The sequence below is a fragment of the Protopterus annectens genome, chromosome 10.part0, assembly GCF_019279795.1.
Source record: "Protopterus annectens isolate FY-2018-M chromosome 10.part0, PAN1.0, whole genome shotgun sequence".
Lineage (NCBI taxonomy): Eukaryota > Metazoa > Chordata > Ceratodontiformes > Protopteridae > Protopterus > Protopterus annectens.
Window position 1 is genome coordinate 1,796,823,334 of NC_056744.1, and position 21,287 is coordinate 1,796,844,620.

The window sequence follows — 21,287 nt, forward strand, 5'->3', positions numbered from 1 at the left end:
CGATTTATGGCCCACAGTTTGCAGTCATCTGCCACCTTTGTCAGCCATAATCCCTCCGTGTTAGCCTGTACCTCAGAGAAGTATATACCGAACAAGAGAGGTCCCAGAACTGAGCCCTGTGGGATGCCACTTGTAACTGGTTTGGATTCGGACATGGCACCTGCGATTCTGACCATGTGGGTTATATCTCTGAGCCAGTTTGCAACGCATCTTGTGATATAGGGGTTGATATTTAAGCTGGTAAGCTTATTTATGATGCCTGAGTGGGGTATTGTCAAAGGGTTTTGTGAAGTCCAGGTAGGCTGTGTGGACTACCTTGCCCTCATCTATGGCTTTGGTAACTGTTTCAAAGAAATCAACTAGGATGTCCTTCACGGATGCATCTGCAGTCATAACAACTGGGTTGTCCTGTCGTCAGGCAGCCCTTCAGTCGGCCGGATTCCAAAGTCCGGGTCCGGCTTCGGCTGATGTCGCACTTCACCCGACGTCATCTCTGTTGGTCTTCGGGTATAAAGGCATCAGCCGACGCCATTTTCCCCAGTCTTTCTTGCCGCGTGGCGCCCGAAGCAGAAGCTGTTCGCAAGTGCCGGTCGGTCGGATCCAGAGATTACTTCTACGAATACTACTTGAAGACTTCTAAAGCTAAGTACCCCGTTGGGGACTCTTTCTTGCCTCAGCCGATGTCAGAAAAAGTTAATAATTGTTTAACCTGTGGGAAACAAATACCTCATAAGGATTTCCACTCTTACTGTCTGCCTTGTTTAGGCCCAGCCCACGACGTAGCAGCCTGTTCGGCCTGTGCCTCTTTCAACCGATTTAACGCTTAGGCGCCGGTCGGAGTTTGCTGAACAGTTTTTCGGTTCTGATTTTGCGTATATTATGCCGCCGGATCCTCCGACTACCCAAACTGCTAAAAACGCAAAGATAAAGACCGACACTCATGTCCGCGGTTTCGGCCGAAACCATGGTTAAGCAAACCACGAGTGTCTCGGTTTCGGCCGAAACCGAGAAAGCTGATCAAAATACAGCAGAATCTATCACTACCACTGAGGCCCCTGCTACTTCTCTTGAATCAGCCTCAGAAATTTTATCCACTACGGTGGTTGCCACTGACTTATCAGACACCATTCTCTTGGATGTGTCTACCCCAGCACGTGGTGCTGCTAGGCCTCCAGCAGCCATGTCCATTAAGGCCTTTGCCAGGGCCAAAGCAGCCAAAACTACTAGAACAGTGCCTGCTAAACCCCCTACAACACGGCCCTCTTCTAGTTCACAAATGCTTACCCTGGCAGAAGATTTAATTTCATTAATTAGGGGATCTCAATCTCACCCAGACAGGGCCTCTCAGCCCCAGAGAAGAGACCTAGGGCAGAGCCCCCCGAGCCTGTGTCCTCTGATTCTGCTGATGAATCAGACATAACAGACCAGCCAGAGGCTCCTTTCTCCAATTTTGAAGACTCAGATGCTGAAGAATCCATTCCAGCTGCCTCCCCACCAGAAGAATTTTCCTTTGGGGAAACCTTACATGCCATGCGAGAGCAGTTCCAATGGCAGCAGCAGGATTTCTCAGACTCCAGAAAAAGACTTAGAACCTTTCTGCACCTTCCACAACACAGGCCCTTAGCTATACCTCTTGTGCTCTCTGTAGTGGATGATGCCTTCTATGATGTCTGCTCTGCACCAGATTCTTTACCTCCAGCCCCTGCCAAACCAGACAGATTTTACAGGGTACCAGACACTCATCACCACCTTTACAAGGCCCCACTTGCAGACCCCGAAACTATATCCCAGGGTCCCAAGGCAGTAGCCGCGACCACAGCTAAAAACCCTATTCCTTCTGAAAGGGAAGCCAGGTCTTTAGACAGATGGGGCAAAAAGGTTTACACTTCAGCTACTCTCTCAGCTAGAGCTTTAAACTGTCAGTTTCACATGATACAATACCAAGAGTTTATGCTTGATCAGTTAACGAAAAAGCTATCCTCTGATGAATCAGTTGATAAGAAATACGTATTAGAAATGGTAAATAACATACAACAGGTTAGTAACCATTCCTTAAAATGTGGCTATGATGCACTGGAGGCTTCATTTAGATCAGCCATGACTGGCACAGTGATAAGAAGGCATGCATGGCTAAAGGAACAAGCTTTACCGGATCATGTTAAAGCTAAGTTATTAGATGTTCCTATGGATAAGACCAGCTTGTTTGGTACACCTGCCCAGCAGGTAATGAAGAAAATGGAAGAAAAGGCAAAATCTGTTCAAACGGTTAAAGATTTCTTGCAGGTCCAACCCCAAGGTTTAGCAGGAACTGGCCTGCCAAAAATTGGTCCTTTCCTGACTCCACAAGATCCCAAAGGGGCAGGAATAGACGTTCCAGAGGCAGAAACCAATCCAGAGGAGGTGCCTACAGAGGAACGACAGTGGCAAGGTAACAACAGAGGCACAGACACAACCACTGCCACTACAACAACACAGCCACAGTGACTTAACTCTAAATCCGCCTACCAGGGAACAAATAGCAGCTCCATTAGGCGGCAAATTAACCTTATTTTCAAAGAACTGGCACTATATCACAAAAGACAAGTGGATTTTACAAACCATAGATCAAGGTTACCGGTTCCACTTCCACACTTTACCAGTCAAAAGAGGAATGCCAAATCTACCTCCAAATCAAAAAACAGAGGCTCTACAACAGATAATGCTGTTAGCAAACATGTGAGCTGTGGAAAGAGTGCCAACAACAGAACAAGGAAAGGGATTCTACTCAAGACAATTCCTAGTTCCAAGAAAGGAAAAAAGTTGGAGACCTATTCTCGACCTGTCCACCTTAAATACATACATCATTGTCCCAAAATTCAAAATGCTGACCCTACAGCAACTTCTTCCCATGCTGGGCAAGGAGTGTTGGCTGGTAACTCTAGATCTCAAGGAGGCATACCTGCACGTCCCCATTCGACCAATCTGCAGAAGATACCTCAGATTTCTTGCAGGATCAGAGCATTATCAATTCTCAGCATTGCCCTTTGGCTTATCTACTGCCCAGAGTATTCACAAAATGCCTGGCATCAGTAATCGCCCACTGCAGTCTACAGTGAATTCAAATTTACCAATACCTGGACGACTGCCTGCTACAAGGGGACAACAAAAGCAAGCTGACAACAGATTTACAAAGGGTCATTTACTTGCTACAAGCACTGGGATACACAGTCAATTTACAAAAATCAAGGCTGATACCATCCCAGACAAGGACATTCTTGGCGGAATTGGACACAGTAAAACAAATGGCTTTCCTAACTGCAGAAAAACAAAGAGAACTCCTCTTTACTTCTTGGCACTAACAAAACAGAACAAGTTAACAGCAAGAAAAGTACTGCAGGCCTTGGGCTTCATGGCATCATGCATAATCTTGGTCCCACTTGCCAGACTACATATGAGAAAACTACAGTGGTACCTAAAGAATTTATGGTCCCAACACAGGCACAGCCTAGAAACAGAAATTCCACTAATTCCATGCTTAAAACAGGAGTTCCTATGTTGGGCTCAAGCATGCCAGTCAAACCCAGGGCTACCCTTTCGCAGATGTCAAGCAAGCCAGACCATCACAACAGACGCTTCAGACCTAGGATGGGGGGCCCACATGCTGGACAAATGCGTGCAAGGATTGTGGGCGCAGGATCAACTTCACCTGCACATCAACCTAAAAGAAATGCTGGCAGTAAAACTGGCAATCCAAAACTTCAGACCATTTCTCAAAGAGGGCCAGTTGATGATAAGGACAGACAACACCACAGTCATGTGGTACATCAACAAACAGGGAGGCACTCATTCATACCCCTATGCAGAATGACTTTGGAGCTGTGGAACCTGGCACTCAGCTACAACATCCAGTTACAGGCAATATTTGTACCGGAAAAGAAAATACTCTAGCAGACATACTAAGCAGGACCACATCGGTTGCCCACGAGTGGCTGCTACATCCGCACATCTTCATGACCATCTCAAAGATATGGGGAATGCCTCAGGTAGGTCTATTTGCTTCCCTCTCAATCACCAGCTCAAAAGTTCTGCACAAGGACATTCCACCCACTAGCATGGAAAGTGGATTCGCTCTCCTTCAGCTGGAAAGGCCTAACAGCATATGCATTCCCACCTCTTCCCTTGATACACAAGGTATTACTAAAAATCAAGGAAGAACGTCCAAGGATAATCCTAATAGCTCCAAACTGGCCAAGACAACACTGGTACCCACTGCTGAGGAGCATGTCTCAGAACAATATGTGGCCAATACCCCTGATGCCTTTGATAACTCAGAACAACTACAGCATCATGCATCCAAACCTAAAAACGTTGCAACTGACTGCATGGAACATCACATAGCAGCAGCTAATCCAGAACTTTCCCAAAGAGTTAAAGACATTATTCTTGAAGCCTGCAGACATTCAACAAGAAGGAACTATGCAGGAAAATGGAAAAGGTTTGTCATTTGGAGTACTGAAAGAGGAAAAGATGTGTCAAACATAGATATGCCTAACATTCTGGAGTATCTGGCAGAACTTCTACATTCAGGCCTGTCCTACTCCTCCATCAAGATACATGCATCAGCTATATCAGCAGAATACAGCTTTGATCCACCTGTTTTTTCACACCCATTACTCAGACAGTTCCTCAGAGGAATCAAGAATGTAAAACCTCCAAGGAAACCACCATTACCAGCTTGGGACTTGAACTTTGTGCTAGAAAAGTTGACACTATCACCCTTTGAGCCAGCAGCAACAGCAGACCTACAGCATCTATCGTGGAAAACTGCCTTCCTACTGGCAATAACCTCAGCCAGGAGGGTTTCTGAACTCCAGGCCCTAATGGCAGTACAACCCTTCCTAATCTTCCATCAAGATAGAGTGTCCATGAGGACTAATCCTACATTTATGCCTAAGGTGGTATCCAGAGTGTCTTTAAACCAGGCAATCCACCTACCTACCTTCTTTCCCAACCCACAAAACAGAGGGAAAGAATACTGCATACCTTGGATGTACATAGACAGCTACGCTACTACCTGGACAGAACAAAAAGTAGCAGAAAAACTGATCAGCTTTTTGTAGCCTATGCAACAGGAAGGGAAGGAAAAGCTATTTCCAAACAATCTCCAAATGGATAGGAAATTGCATACGATTCTGTTACTCCTTCCATGGAAAACCAATTCCACAGAACATAAGACCTCATTCTACAAGGGCAATAGCCACTACCACAGCCTTTTTACGAGGAGTGGCAACCAAAGACATTATTGAGGCGGCTACTTGGACCTCCGTGCATACATTTGCCAAGCATTATAATTTGCCTCTATATTCCAGATCCCGAGCAGGGTTTGCCACTGCTGTACTGCAAGGGATCCTAAACACACCATAATCTAGTTTCTTCCTCCTCCCCTAGTTGGCTATGGTATTCTACCCAGTTGTTATGACTGCAGATGCATCCATGAAGGACATAGTACAGTTTTGTACCTACCATAAATGTAGATGTCCGAACTGGATAGCATCTGCAGTCAGGATCTCCCTCCTTCCCTCTGTGGTACTCCTAGGGTGTTTACACTCCTTATAGCTAGTTGGTGGGTGGGATGTTTTTATGGTGTATTTGTTGTATATATGTACATACATGCTTATTTTTTGTGTTTACCACTATCTTTTTGGAAACATTGGCATTTATCCAAAATTTTTAGCCTTCAAGAGGGCTACTGGCATCTGGGGCAAGAAACACTGAGGAAAATGGCGTCGGCTGATGCCTTTATACCCGAAGACCAACAGAGATGACGTCGGGTGAAGTGCGACATCAGCCGAAGCCGGACCCGGACTTTGGAATCCGGCCGACTGAAGGGCTGCCTGACGACAGGCCAACCCAGTTGTTATGACTGCAGATGCTATCCAGTTCGGACATCTACATTTATGGTAGGTACAAAACTGTACTTTTAAGAGGCAAGATCTGCCCTTAGCAAAGCCGAGTTGGGTAGGGTCCAGTGTCTGGAGGCTCCCAATGTCTGAGTTCCATGATAATATGCTCCATAGCTTTACAGACCAGATTAGTCAGGCTTATGGGGCGATAGTTTGTGGGGTCCGTTGTGGCACCACCTTTGTGGAGTGGGACCACTGTTAGCTGTACACCATTCTTTGGGTACATATCCTGTAATAAGGCTAAGTTTGAACAGTGACTTAATGTGAGGGTTCAGTTCTTCTTGGAGCTCGTGTAAGACACAGCCCCATAGATGCTGTGTTTTTTGCTTTGGAGAGGGCAGCTTTCACCTGTGCATCTGTGATGTCGGGGAGGTTACATTCAGTTGGGATAGGCATTTGCTCCTTTGGGGGGGGGGGAGAAGTTTGCGCTGAATCTGTCTGCCAGGATGTTGGCTATGTCTGTAGGTTCGGTATATTTTGTAGCATTATGCAACAATTCAGAGCATATCTGGGAGTTTCCGTCCATGTTCCTGACATAACTAAAGAAGGCCTTGTGATTATCTTTAGTGTCTAGGGCAATTTTTCTTTTGAAACTGGCCTTTGATGATTTTATGAGGGATCGAAGTTTCTTGCTAATACTGATCAGAGATGCCTTCCCTTTTTGGGATTTTGCTCCGTCATGTAGTAGCTTCCTCCTTCTGTTGTATAGCTTATTTATGGCCTTGGTCCACCAGACCGGTCTCCTGTTTTTGGAGGAGTGAGTCTTGGTTTTATTTGGGATAGCATGATCCATGCATTCCTGCAGGTGCTCATAGAATGCATTTGTAAAGGATTCTGCGGATTGAGCTGTATTATCCTCTGGCCCAGGGGCTTTGAAGGATTCCACCTCAGTCTTAAGTGCAAAGTTGGCTTTTGAGAAATTCTTTACAGTGATTTTCTTGGCTGGGGGTGGGGACGGGATATGGATGTCCAGGGAAATTTGTGATCTTACCAATGAGGGGTTTCCCTCTTATGTGGAACATAGAGTCACCATGTTGGTGATGACCAGGTCCAATATGTTCCCTCTTGTGGGAGTGGTGACCAGTTGTTCCATTGCGTTAGAGTTTATAAATTCAAGGAACTGTTGGGCGAGGGTGTTTGGGCTTGAGTAGTTTTCCCAGTCAATGTTTGGGTAGTTGAAGTCACCCAATAGCATAGTGTTTGGAGAGACCTTCATATTCTCCAGTGTTCTCAGGAATGCCAAGTGGGGTTCCTGTAATAGGGAGGGTGTTCTGTAGCAGGCTACAAACAAAGGCAGTTTTGCCTGCTGTTAGTTGCACATGGATGGTTTCCAATGCTTCGTGCAGTGCCACTAACCTGGAGGTGTAGGTATCTTTGAATATAGATCCTCCCCCTCCTTTTGTGCTTCGGTCCGAGTTCTGGGGCCGAAATGCATGGTATGAGTTATAACCTGGTAGTGCTGGGGTGCTCTCAGGAGCCTTGAACCAGGTTTCTGTTACTGCACAGACATAGATTTTCTCCATACTGAGGAGAGTCTCGAGTGCATGCATCTTGAGGTTTAGACTTCTGGCATTGAGTAGCATTACCGTTAGTTTTTTAATCTTTGGGTTGTCTATGAAGGTGGGTGGATAATGTAGTCATACAAAACACACCTCTCAGTAAAGCTGTGATGGATGTCATTTTAGAAGCCAGAAGGCCTAGTACTAGAAAATCTTATGCTGGGAAATGTAAGAGATTCTGTGCTTGGAGCCAGGCACAAGAAACTGATACAGGTGTGCCAAATATTCTTCAGATTTTGCAATACTTAACTGAGATTCTGGACAAAGGCCTTTCTTTTTCATCAATTAAAATTCATGCCTCTGCCATTTCGGCTCATTACAATACAGAGCCACCAATCTTTTCTCATCCTTTATTAAAGCAGTACCTCAGAGGAGCCAAAAATGTAAGGCCTCCAAGGAGATCACCAGTACCTGCATGGGACCTCAACTATGTCTTGGAAAAACTCACCTTGCCTCCTTTTGAGCCAGCTGCTACTGCTGGTATAAAGTTTTTATCTTGGAAAACAGCTCTGCCCCTAGCAATAACTTCTGCAAGACGAGTTTCAGAGCTACAGGCACTCATGGCTGTCAAACCTTTTATCATTTTTTTATCCAAACAGGGTCTCACTGAGGACAAACCCAACATTTATGCCTAAGGTGGTGTCCAGTGTGGCTCTTAACCAAACTATTCATCTGCCAACTTTTTATTTAAGTCCATAGAACAAGGGGGAGAGAATTCTGCTTTCTTTGGACGTACCCAGACAGTATAGATTCTACTTGGACAGAACCTATATATATATATATATATATATATATATATATATATATAAGATGTTAGTGTTTCACTGTTGCAGTCATTACACTTGGGTTATCATGCTGGCAGGCTACCTGCAGTCGGCCAGAGTTTTAAAGTCTAGGTCCGGCATCTGTTGCTGCCGCCTCTTCCCTGATGTCAGTGCGCCAGGGATATAACAGATGCAACAGTCGCCATTTTCTTCAGCCTTTCTTGCCCCGTAGTGCCCGAAGCAAAAGCAGTTCGCAAGTGCCGGTTGGCCGACTCCTGAGATTTTCGAAATCTAGTTTCATATCCGAAGTCTTAAATAAAGCTAAGTACCCCGTTGGGGAAACTTTTTCTTGCTTCAGACCGATGTCAGTAAAAGTTAACAATTGTATTTCTTGTGGGAAGCAAATACCTCATAAGGACTTTCACTCTTACTGTATTCCTTGCCTAGGCCCTGATCACGACATTACTAGTTGTCGGATTTGTGCTAGATTCAACAAACGCACCACTAAGCGTCTGTTTGATTTTGCTTTACATTACTTTGGCCGAAGATTTAACTACACTATGCCTTCGGAACAACCGACTATCGGAATTCATAAAAAACGCAAAGACAAGGACAGGCATCCCAGGTCCAAAACTGACTACAAAGCCTCTTCTAGGCCAGTCACCATTTCTCAGTGAGGCGCTTTCGGAGCCCCTGACACCCGCTACCTCAGAGCCACAGGCCGTATCAGACTCCCACGTGGAGACACCTAGGCCTCTGGAAACTCAAGGTATTGGGCCTGTGGAAAATATTCCCTCAGATGGGTATGGAGCCACTGAGCAGGCATAGACTTCTGAGGGTGTTTTTAGACCTTCACAGCTTACTATTAAGTCCACTGCAGCAGCCAAGGCAAAGTCAAAAACACCATTAAAGACAAAGAAACAAGTACAGCATTCTCTTGGACAATCATCCATGCCAAAGAAACAGATGCTTAAAATGGCCGAAGACTTAATTACCTTGATCAAGGGTTCCCATCCCCCTCCTGATAAAAGGCCTAGGCAAGACACTGACTATGATTCCTCTGACCAGGTTTCTATTTCCTCTGATTCCTCTTCAGATCAGGGATATTCTCTCACTCCTTATGAGGATGCTGATGCAGAAGAATCTATACCTTCAGCCTCTCCACCTGAGGATTATTCTTTTGGGGAAACCCTGCACACCATGAGGGAGTATTTCCATTGGGCGAGCCAGGATTATTCAGAATCCAAGAAAAGGCTCAGACTTTCTTTTACTGCCTCAGCACAGGCCCCTGGCTATCCCCCCTGTGCTTGATATTGTTGATGTTTTCTCTGAATCCAGTCTGTCTCCTGATTCTTTACCCTCCCTGCACCAGTCAAGCCAGACAAGGTACTACAGGGCCCCTGACTCTCTTAAATTTCTGTATAAAAGCCCTGCTGCTGACCCTGAAACAATTTCTCAGCTTCCTAAAGGGGTTAAGGCTTCCTCTGCTAAAAAACCTGTCCCCTCTGATAGGGATTCTAGAGCTCTGGATAGATGGGGGGAAAAAGTTTACAGTTCTGCTACTTTAGCTGTAAGGGCTTTAAACCGCCAGTTTCACATGCTTAAATATCAACAGTACCTCATGTCTTTGTTAAAACAGAAAATGCTTACAAACTCAGAAAATCCTGACAGTAAGGAAATGCAGGATTTATTGCATGCAGCTGAACAAGTGGGAAAGCATACTCTGCAATGTGGTTTTGATTCATTAGAGGCTTCTTGTAGAGCCGCAGTTACAGGCTGTGTCGTTCGAAGGCATGATTGGTTGAAAGAACAAAGTTTGCCTGAACATGTTAAAGTAAAAATGTGAGAGTGTTCAATCTCGCCGTTTATTCTTGCTCACCGGTTCGGAGCCGATCCTCTGCACCGAGTCGGCCGCATAGCAAAGCTCTGCATCTTAGAGAAGCTCGAGACCAGGCTATATCCCACAATCCTCCCTGCCATTACTCAGATCTAGTTTGCCGCTGCAACAGGTCACATTGCTCAGAGAGCGTGGACCAGAGAAATTGTTAGACAGATAAGATAGTCTTTTTTTTTGTTACAAAAGTTCTTGTACTCCTATAGTTTTTTGATATTTTATTTTCTATACTATAGTGTGTGTGGGTGTGTGTGGGTGTGTGTGGGTGTGTGTGGGTGTGTGTGTATTGTAGTTAGTTTTTTTATAGGTTTCCCTTTTGGGGCTTACCCTTACTTTAACCTATAGCTTTAACTGTAAATTCTCTTTAAACTTAAAATTATTAAACTTTAAATTCTCTCTTCTAAGTTTACTGTTATGTCTGAAAAAGCCAAGTCTGGTTTTAAAAGGTGTCAGTGTGGACAGAAAATGTCCATCACTGACAAACCACACTTCTGCGTCTACTGTCTTGGCCCTCTCCACTTGCAAGAGGATTGCTCTATTTGCCATTCCTTCAGTGGGAGGGTCATGACAGATAGATGCAGGAAACTTATTGACAGGGGACTTCTTAAGCCTGCTTTCCAGGAGGACTTGGACTAGTCTGACCAGGCTTCTAAGTCCTCGAAGGGGTCGAAGATGTCGGAGCCCATGTCATCGGCTCCGAGTACATCTTCTAAAGTTCGTTCGCCGGTTCCACAGACTTTGGGGCCGAGCGTCGAACGTTTATCTCTCACCGAGCCCCAGGTCTTGGAACCGGTGTCGGAACTACTGCCACCGTCTATCCTTCGGTCGGTGCCATCTTCGGCCCCTTCGACCCGATCTTCCAGACCATTATCCGATACTGATGTGGATCGTGTCGTGCAGAAACTTATGGAGAACACGGCCCTTTCCAAATTGATTGCAGTTTCCTCCCAATTCGTGTTGAAACTAGAAGGCCTTCCCTTATCTCCAACAGGTCCTCCTTCGAGACCCAACCAGTATTTGGAGCCGGAAGAGGATGAGCCGATGATAGTGGAGCCCTCTGTGCCGAAACCGTCCATTGCATGATCAACACCATTTACCTAGACTCCATCGGAACCTATAGGTGAGTCGCGGAGTCGACTATCTCTCCTTGGTTCCGGGACCGAGTCGTACCGACCTTTCGGTGCAAACTCTCCCTCTCGGGGCCTCAGCGCAGATCGGCTCTGCTCCGTCCTCGGGGTCGAGACCCATGGGCCCCATGTCTCGGATTCTTCCATTCTTCGGAACCGGGGGAGTCCTCGACCCGAGGTTCAGGGGTTTTTGACCTTATGAGGAAGGTTTTGTTTACACAGATAACCACTTCATCGGACGCATCTTCTCCCTCCCTTAAGGAGCCGCTCTCTTTCTGTTCCCACGACACATCCGAAGCGTGGAGCACCATTGTCTCAGTCATCCCCAGAGGATGCCCCCTGTTCCTCGGAGGCCTCACCGGAATCTCCCTCCGATGAGGTTCCGAGGAAAAGATTGTGCAAGAGGAGGCACTTAGATTACCCACAGGAATCTCTAACTTCTGACACTGACTTGGATGAGTCAGAGGGGTCCCTAAAATCCCCCTCAGAGGATGTCTCATTTGCGGACATCTTGGAGATATTAAAACAGAGGGGTGATTGGCAGTCCCTAGCCCCCACTGAGGACGAGTCAGTGTTGCTGAAGGCATTTGGTGCTCAACCTTCTACCTCCTGGGTTACTCTGCCCTTCGATGAGTTAATGGATTTGATTGCTCGGAGGGTGTGGGAGACACCAGACACAGTGGAACCGGTCCCTCGAAAACCATGTAAATTTATTACCGCTCCCCAGGACAAGACTTATCTCACCAAAGGAGTCCCGGTTGACGCTATGGTGGTGGCTGCAGCCACTAAAAAGGAGATGTCTGAGTCTTCCTCTTCTGTTCATCCTCCTAATAAAGATTCTAGGACTATGGACAGATACGGGAAGCGCGTATTTAGTTCAGCGACTTTTTCCATGCGTTCGCTAAATTATTTGACACATTTTACACGACTACAGAGAGATCTCAAGGAGCTGAGAGATACCCTCCAGGGTAACACCGATGCTGCTGTTTCAGATAAGGTAACAGCACAACTTAACACCCTTACCTCAGTAGTGAACTCGTCCATGAGGCTCATCTCGTATGCAGCTGAAGGGTCGAGTAGGGCCGCAGCTTCAGCGATTGCTCTACGAAGACAATCCTGGATGCGGCTGTGCTCTTTTGCGGAAGCCTTCAGGTCTTCTTTCACTAACGCCCCCTTTGATGGTGCTACTCTTTTTGGGCCCAAAGTGAAAGAGACATTAACTCGGTGTGAGCAGGAGGGAAAGACTCTGTCTGCTGTCTGAGTCCGTTTTTCCGTTCCATCTAGACCGTACCCCAAAGGGCAACGAGGCGGAAAAATGTGGTTTCGTAGAACTCCGGGATCTTTCCAGGCCACACAGAGTGAAACCCCCCCCAGAGGCAGAGGGGGGGCAGACATGGAAGACGCCCCAAGGCAGAGGGGTCCAGAACCAAGGCGACAGGGAATCCTATCCCTGGTAAGCCTTTCCAGCACTCCTGAATGGGGGCCCGACTGTCCTGCTCTGGAGGCAGTCGGGGGTCGCTTGGCTTTATACCCACAGGCCTGGCTAACTCTCACCTCAGACTCCTGGGTAAAAAGCATTGTAACCAGAGGATACAAAATACCCTTTGTCAACTCCACCCCAACAAAGAAAGTCTCCAGATGTGCCACCCCGTCTGCGAGGCCCAGCAGCAATAGAAATTTCAAAGCTGCTCAAAAAGAGTCATTCAGCCAGTCCCGACAGACCAAAAAGGATCTGGAACTTAATCAAGGTTCTTTTTAGTTCCTAAAAAGACAGGGGACTGGAGACCCATTTTGGATCTCGGCAATCTCAATACCTTTGTGAAGAAGGAAAAGATGTCCTTCAAGAATGCAACTGCAGTCATAACATATGGGTTGTCCTGCCTCAGGCAGCCCACGGTCGGCCGAATTCCAAAGTCTGGGTCCGGCGTCGGCTGGTGTCGCCTCCTCTCCGACGTCAGAACGGCTGGAGTATAAAGGCATCGGCCGACACCATCTTCTCCAGTCTTTCTTGCCGCGGTGCCCGAAGCAGAAGCAGTTCGCAAGTGCCGGTCGGTCAGCTCCTGTGTTTTCAGTACCGAAGTCATCTAAAAGCTAAGTACCCCGTTGGGGAACATTTTTTCTTGCGTCAGCCGATGTCAGAACAAATTGAGAAAGTTAATAATTGTTTGTCTTGTTGGTAAACAAATACCTCATAAGGACTTCCATTCTCTTTGCCTGCCTTGCCTGGGCCCAGACCACGACGTCTCGGCCTGTGCTTGCTTTAATAAGCGCACTCTCAGGCGCCAGGCAGAATTTGCCGAAGACTTTTTCGGTGAATCTTTTCCTTATATCATGCCGTCGGATCAACCGACAACTCAATCTTCCAAAAAACGTAAGGACCGGGACCGACGTCCTCGGACCGCGTCATCCACCGATACTCCTCCTGAATCCTCCGCGAGTGCTATGGTCCCTTCGGAAGCGGTAATCCAACTGCTCCAGGCCGACGACACAGTGGTATCTCGTCCTTCGGTCTCGGAGTCCACTCTGGTGCCGGTTGTTGACTTTCCTCCAGAAACCGAGGTTCTGGATCTTCCCGACACCATTCCTGTGGACAAGGTTACACCAGCACGTGGGGCAGCTAGGCCTCCGGTATCCATGTCCATCAAGGCCTTTGCACGTGCTAAGGCCGCCAGCCAGGCAAAGGCCCATCCTAAACCTATTGCTCAGGCCTCCTCTTCTGATAAACAAATCATGTCTCTTGCTGCAGATCTAATTTCTCTTATTAGGGGATCTCAGCCTCATCCAGACAGAGGTTCTCAGCTGCCTGCAGAGAAAAGGCCCAGAACTGAGCAGGCAGACAACCTCTCTTCAGATGAAGCCTCTGGGGATTCTGAGCATTCTGATACCCAAGAAGAATCCTTCCAGGCCTATGAGGACTCTGATGCTGAGGAATCAATTCCCTCTGCCTCTCCTCCAGAGGATTTTTCGTTCGGTGAAGTCCTACACTCCATGAGGGAGCATTTTAAATGGCAGGGCCAGGAATTTTCTGATTCCAGGAAAAGGCTACGTACCTTCCTCAAGCTTCCCCAGCACAGGCCTTTAGCTATCCCTCCAGTTATGGATGTCCCTGGATGATGTTTTCTCAGACTCCAGTGCTAACTCTGATTCTCTCCCTCCTGCTCCTGTCAAGCCTGACAGATATTATAGGGTCCCTGACACACACAAGCATCTCTTTAAGGCCCACTCTGTGGATCTAGAAATAATTTCACAGGGCCCCAAGGGAGTGGCTACTTCCACTGCCAAGAATCCACTGCCAGCGGATAAGGAAGCTAGATCCCTGGAGAGATGGGGTAAAAAAGTTTATACCTCCACCACCCTGGCTATGAGGTCACTTAACTGCCTTTTTCATATGTTTCAGTACCAGGATTTTTTACTGGATGACAGAAAAAGCTAGCCTCCCCTGAGTCTACTGATTTTTAAGGCATTGCAGGATCTAGTACATAACCCTCAGCAGGTTAACAATCATTTTCTTCAGTGTGGTTATGATGCATTGGAGGCTTCATGTAGGGCAGCTATGACTGGGGCTGTTATACGTAGACATGCTTGATTAAAAGAACAGCCTCTGCCAGACCATGTTAAAGTAAAGTTACTTGATGCACCTTTAAAAAAACAGAAGCTTTTTGGTGCTAATGCACAAGATGTGTTGAAGTCCATTGAGGAAAAAGCTAAATCAGTACAGAGACAGTCAAAGATTTCCTCCAGGTTCAGCCTCCCAGATTCAGCAGGAATTGGCCTTCAAAGAATTGGTCCTTTCCAGACACTGACAAGTTTCAAAGGGGAAAAAACAGACGTGGCTGAGGTAGAGGGCAATACCGAGGCTCCTACAGGGGCCGCCAGTGGCAACCACCAAATCAAAGAAGTGGCACAGGCAGCCCAGCTGCACCACAAGTACAACCATAATGACTTGACTTTACCGCCTACAAAGGTTCAAAGAGAAGCACCCTTGGGCGGAAAATTATCCTTCTCAAATAACTGGCATATCTTAACCAAGGACAACTGAATTCTGGATTTAATAGACAAGGGTTACAGATTCCACTTCCATACTTTACCAATAAGACAAGGCATGCCAAACCTGCCACATCATCAAAGGGCAGAGGCACTCATTCAAGTTTCAAAGCTGTTAAACATAAATGCAATAGAAAAGGTTCCTCCACAGGAACAAGGACAGGGATTTTATTCAAGACTGTTCCTTGTTCCAAGAAAGGAAAACGAATGGAGGCCTATACTGGACTTGTCTACTCTAAATACTTCTCATTGTGCCAAAGTTCAAAATGCTGACGTTGCAGCAACTCCTTCCCATGCTGGGCAAGGGGTCTTGGCTGGTCACTCTGGACCCCAAGGAGGCATACCTGCATGTCCCAATCAGACAAAGCTGCAGAAGATACCTCAGATTTCTTGCAGGGACAGAGCATTATCAATTCTCAGCATTGCCGTTTGGCTTATCTACTGCGCCCAGAGTGTTCACGAAATGCCTGGCATCAGTAGTGGCACACTGCAGACTCCAGGGGATTCAAATCTACCCCTACCTGGACGACTGCCTCATACAAGCAGACAACAAACAAACCTTGATTGTAAACTTGGACTATGTCATTCAATTACTACAGGCCTTGGGATACACAGTCAACATTCAGAAATCAAGACTCCTGCCATCCCAACAAATTATTTTCCTAGGAGCCATGCTGGGCACAAACACACAAATGGCTTTTCTCACAGAGGAAAAACAACAGCAGTTATCAGAGTACTTCAAAGGCCTAGCAAAGTTCTCCCAGCTGACTGCAAGGAAAATCCTGCAGGCCCTGGGGTTCATGGCATCTTGCATTCTTCTGATACCTTTGGCAAGACTTCATATGAGAAAGCTGCAGTGGTACTTAAAAAGCTTATGGTCCCAGCACAGCCAAAGCCTAGAGGACGTAATCCCAGTCATTCCATGTCTGAAAAGAGAATTTTTGTGGTGGGCTCAAGCAAGTCAGTTAAACAAAGGCATGTCTTTCAACAAACCTCAAGCAGGTCAAATGATTACAACAGACGCCTCAGACCATGGATGGGGGGGCGCACATGGAAGGCAGATGTATTCAAGGTCAATAGACACCAAGGGAAAGGCATCTGCACATAAACCAAAAAGAGATGTTGGCAGTGATACATGCAATCGAGAATTTCGAAAAATCACTTCAACAAGGACATTTGCTAATAAGGACAGACAACACCACGGTGATGTGGTATATAAACAAGCAGGGAGGCACTCATTCTTATCCCCTCTGCAGATTAACAATGATTCTCTGGGAAAAATCCCTGAGTCTGAAGATACATTTGCAATCCCAGTTCGTACCAGGCAAGGACAATTTTCTGGCAGACAAGCTGAGCAGGAATTTCTTGGATCCACACGAATGGAAGCTGCATCCTCACATTTTCTCACAAATAACAAGGACATGGACATGAATCATCACCTGGAAAAGTTCTGTACAAGGACCCACCATCCTCTAGCCTGGAAAACGGATGCTCTCTCCTTCAGCTGGAATTCACTAACAATTTATGCATTCCCTCCTCTACCACTGCTGACCAAGGTGATACTGAAGATCAAAGCAGAACAACCAACAGGCATTTTGATAGCTCCAGACTGGTCAAGGCAGCACTGGTACCCATTGCTGTTGAGCATAACTCGGACCAAGCCGTGGCCACTGGCTCTATGGCCTCTGCTTCTAACGCAGCACAATTACAGGACTGTTCATCAAAACCTGAAAACATTGCATCTGACAGCCTGGAGGTAATCATAACTCCTTCCGATATTTCTCTTTCCAAAAAAGTTCAAGAGATTTTACTGGAAGCGCGCAGACCTTCCACCAGAAAAACCTATTCAGCCAAGTGGAAGAGATTCATCATCTGGAATGCTAACAGGGGTCAGGATACAACAGTCTTGAGTATACCTCAGATATTGGAATACTTGGCAGAAATGTTTCATACTGGTCTCTCATATTCTTCCATAATGATTCATGCCTCAGCAATCTCAGCAAAATACAGTTGTGATCCACCTGTGTTTTCACATCCTTTGCCAAGACAGTTCCTAGAGGGATAAAGAATATTAAACCCCCCAGGAAACCGCCAGTACCTGCATGGGACCTCAATTTAGTCTTGGAAAAATTAACTCTTCCTCCCTTTGAACCAGCAGCAACTTCAGAAATGCAATTTCTCTCATGGAAAACGGTTTTCCTATTGGCTATCACATCAGCAAAAAGAGTCTCGGAGATACAGGCACTCATGGCAGTACCTCCTTTTCTCATTTTTCATCAGGACTGAGTCTCTCTAAGAACCAATCCTTCATTCATGCCAAAAGTAATTTCCAGGGTGTCCCTAAATCAAGCCATTCACCTGCCTACTTTCTTCCCCAATCCTCAAAACAGGGGGGAAGCACTGCCGCATACTTTGGACATACACAGACAACTATGCTACTACTTGGACTGAACTAAGGCCACCAGAAAGTCTGACCAACTGTTTGTAGCCTATGCTGCTGGAGTACAAGGAAAAGCAATCTCCAAACAAACAATTTCCAAATGGATTGGACACTGCATCAGATTCTGCTATTCTTTTCATGGAAAAGGTGTGCCAGCCAATATTAGGCCACACTCCACCAGAGCTATAGCCACATCCACAGCTTTCCTAAGAGGAGTGGCTACAAAGGACATTCTAGAGGCTGCTACATGGAGCTCCGTGCATACATTTACCAAGCACTACAACCTGCCTTTATACTCCAGATCCCGAGCAGGCTTTGCTTCGGCAGTCCTGCAGGGCATTTTAGCTACACCATCACTTACTTAGTACCAACCACCCCCAGATTGGCTATGGTATTCAACCCATATGTTATGACTGCAGTTGCATTCTTGAAGGACATAGTACAGTTTTGTACCTACCATAAATGTAGATGTCCGATAGATATGCAACTGCAGTCGGATTTTCCCACCCTCCTACCCCTCTGCAACCTTCTTTATGGGTCCATTACCCCCATTTCTATTAGCTGGGGGTTCCTCCTATGGTGTATCTGTTTATTACTGTTGTGCATGTCTGGAATTGTTTATCCATTCACCAAATTTAGCCTTCCTAGGAGGGCACCTGGCATCTGGGGCAAGAAACACTGAAGAAGATGGCGTCGGCCGATGCCTTTATACTCCAGCCGTTCTGACATCGGAGAGGAGGCGACACCAGCCGACGCCGGACCCAGACTTTGAAATTCGGCCGCCCGTGGGCTGCCTGAGGCAGGACAAACCCATATGTTATGACTGCAGTTGCATATCTATCGGACATCTACATTTATGGTAGGTACAAAACTGTACTTTCCGGATGGTCACGCTTCAATCGATCCTTCCATTTTTACAGAAGGACGACTGGATGTGCTCGATAGATCTCAAGGACGCGTACTACCAAATCAAGATGGCCAGACCGTCCAGAGATCACCTGCGCTTCCGTCTGGGAGCCAGTAATTTTCAATTTCGAGCCCTGCCCTTTGGGCTCACCTCAGCCCCCAGGGTATTGGCCAAATGCATGGCAGTGGTAGCATCTCACTTGAGATGTCTAGGATTCAGGGTATTTCTCTATCTGGACAACTGGCTCCTCACCGCCACCACTGAGCGTCGCCTCATACAAGCCAGAAACTATACAGTCAACCTTTGTTCCCACTTAAGGATTTCCATAAACTTCGAAAAATCTGTCTTACTGCCCTCACAGCATATTTCATTCATAGGAGCGGACCTAGATACGCGCTTAACATTGGTAAAGCTCCCTCAAGTAAGGGCTTCATCCCTCAAGGAACAGGTTCTTCTTCTACTGCAATGCAGGAAAGCCCTGGCCAAATTGGTGTTGAAGGTTTTGGGACTCATGGCAGCATCCCTGATTGCGGTTCCCATGGGGAGATTGCACATGAGGCTCCTCCAATGGCTGCTGTTCATGCACTGGTCATTCCAGCAGTTACCCCTAACGCACGTGATTCTGATAACAGATTCTTGCAAGCGAGACCTCTCATGGTGGTTGTCCAGTCAGGATCTCACTATGGGTCGTCCATTTGTTCTACCAAATCCAACGGCCACTATAACCACGGACGCTTCACTGATAGGGTGGGGGGACTTTTTCAGGGAAGAACAGTCCAAGGGGAATGGTCCAACATAGAGTACAACCTGCTCATAAATGTTCTGGAAATGAGGGCAGTGTTCTTGGCGTTGCAACACTTTCAAACCCTCCTACCTCTAGGAACAGTAGCAGTTCAGACAGACAACCTCTGTAGTCTGGTACATAAACAAACAAGGGGGAACCAGATCTTACCCATTATGCAGAGAGGCCATGAGAGTTTGGCAATGGGCAGAGTCCACGGGTCGCTTTCTGATAGCAATGCACATCCCGGGGTCATCCAACATCATTGCGGACAGGTTGAGCAGAGCCATCCTGTTACCTCACGAGTGGTCCCTCAAACTACAGGTGGCGGAAAGAATTTTCCGCAAATGGGGCCAGCCTTGCTGCGATCTGTTCGCCTCCCCGATGAATACCAAATGCAGAAGCTATTTTGCCCTTCTACCCCCTCCAGGGGATGTCCCCAGGGATGCACTGATGCACCATTGGCCCCCAGGTCTCCTATATGCATTTCCACCTACCCCCTTCATTCCCAAATTTCTTCAGAAAGCCATGAACCTGGAAAGGACAATTATACTCATAGCCCCATTCTGGCCTCGACAGATATGGTTCCCGTTTCTTCGAGCCCATCAAACAGAGGAACCGTGGATCGTGTACCCAGTACCAGATCTACTGACACATTCGTCGGGAGTTCCTCACCCGTCTCTTCTATCCCTCAAACTAGCAGCTTGGCTGCTCCACTTCCCCGCCTAGCCAGGTCTGATCTACTTTCTCCGGCAGTTCAGCGCATTTTGGTTGCCTCTCATAAGGCTTCCACCACAAAACTCTACAAGAGTAAATGGAAACGCTTTGTGTACTGGGCATCTAGTCAACACTTGGATCCCTTGGTTGCTCCTTTACATAAGTTTTAGAATTTCTATCCATCCTTTTCCACGAAGGAGCCTCTACTTCCACACTATGAGTACAGCTGGCGGCCATATCCAACTTCCATGTTGGTGAGGACGGTTTTTCTTTTATGTCCCACAGGCTTTGTAAGGCTTTTATGAAAGGTTCCTTCCATCTTCGTCCGCCCATCAGAGACCCTTTATTCCCATGGAATTTAAATTTGTTGTCGCAACTAATGTTGCCACCCTTCGAACCAGCCTCTTCTTGCCTCCTGAAGTTTTTGTCATGGAAGACTTTTTCTTGTAGCAGTTACTTCAGCTCGGAAAATTTTCCACCCAGATAGTCTCTTTACGAACAAATCCGTCCTTCCTTCCGAAGGTATGTTCTGTCATAAATATTAATCAGTCCATTGAACTCCCTACTTTCTTCAGAAACCATACCAGCAAGTTGGAATATATGCTACACAAGTTAGATGTCCACAGACAGCTAAGATTTTATTTGGGCAGGACCAAAGACTACAGAAAAACAGATCAACTTTTTGTTGCATTTGCAGACAATAAAAAGGGCATGGCAGTTACAAAACGTACGCTGTCTAAATGGCTTACTGATTGTATAGCCTTTGTGTATTCTAAGTCAAATCAGGCTTTGCCCACCAAACCTAAAGGCCATTCTACTAGGTCCGACTCCACTTCCTTGGCTCATGCAGCTCGCCTGCCTTTGGACACGATTTGTGCAGCAGCCACGTGGTCTAAACCACATACTTTCATCGCTCATTATAGGGTTGACAAAGCCTCCAAAGACAGGACATCTTTTGGTTCCACTGTGCTCAGGAACGTTCTTCCATGAGTCACTCAGGGTGACGGAGCTAGGGACGCTACCCGTGTGTAAGAACAAACTGGAGATTGAACACTCTCACATAAAGAAGTTATGTTCTTACCATAACGTTCCATGTGGAGTGTTCATCTCGC

The 21,287-nt window shown here is 46.7% G+C and overlaps 1 protein-coding gene across 1 annotated transcript in view; it reads left to right on the forward strand.

Moving 5' to 3' along the window:
• Positions 1–21,287, forward strand: part of LOC122814504 (Snf2 related CREBBP activator protein) — a 3,617,155-nt gene that overhangs the window by 492,932 nt on the left and 3,102,936 nt on the right. The gene's annotated exons all lie outside the window — the stretch shown is intronic.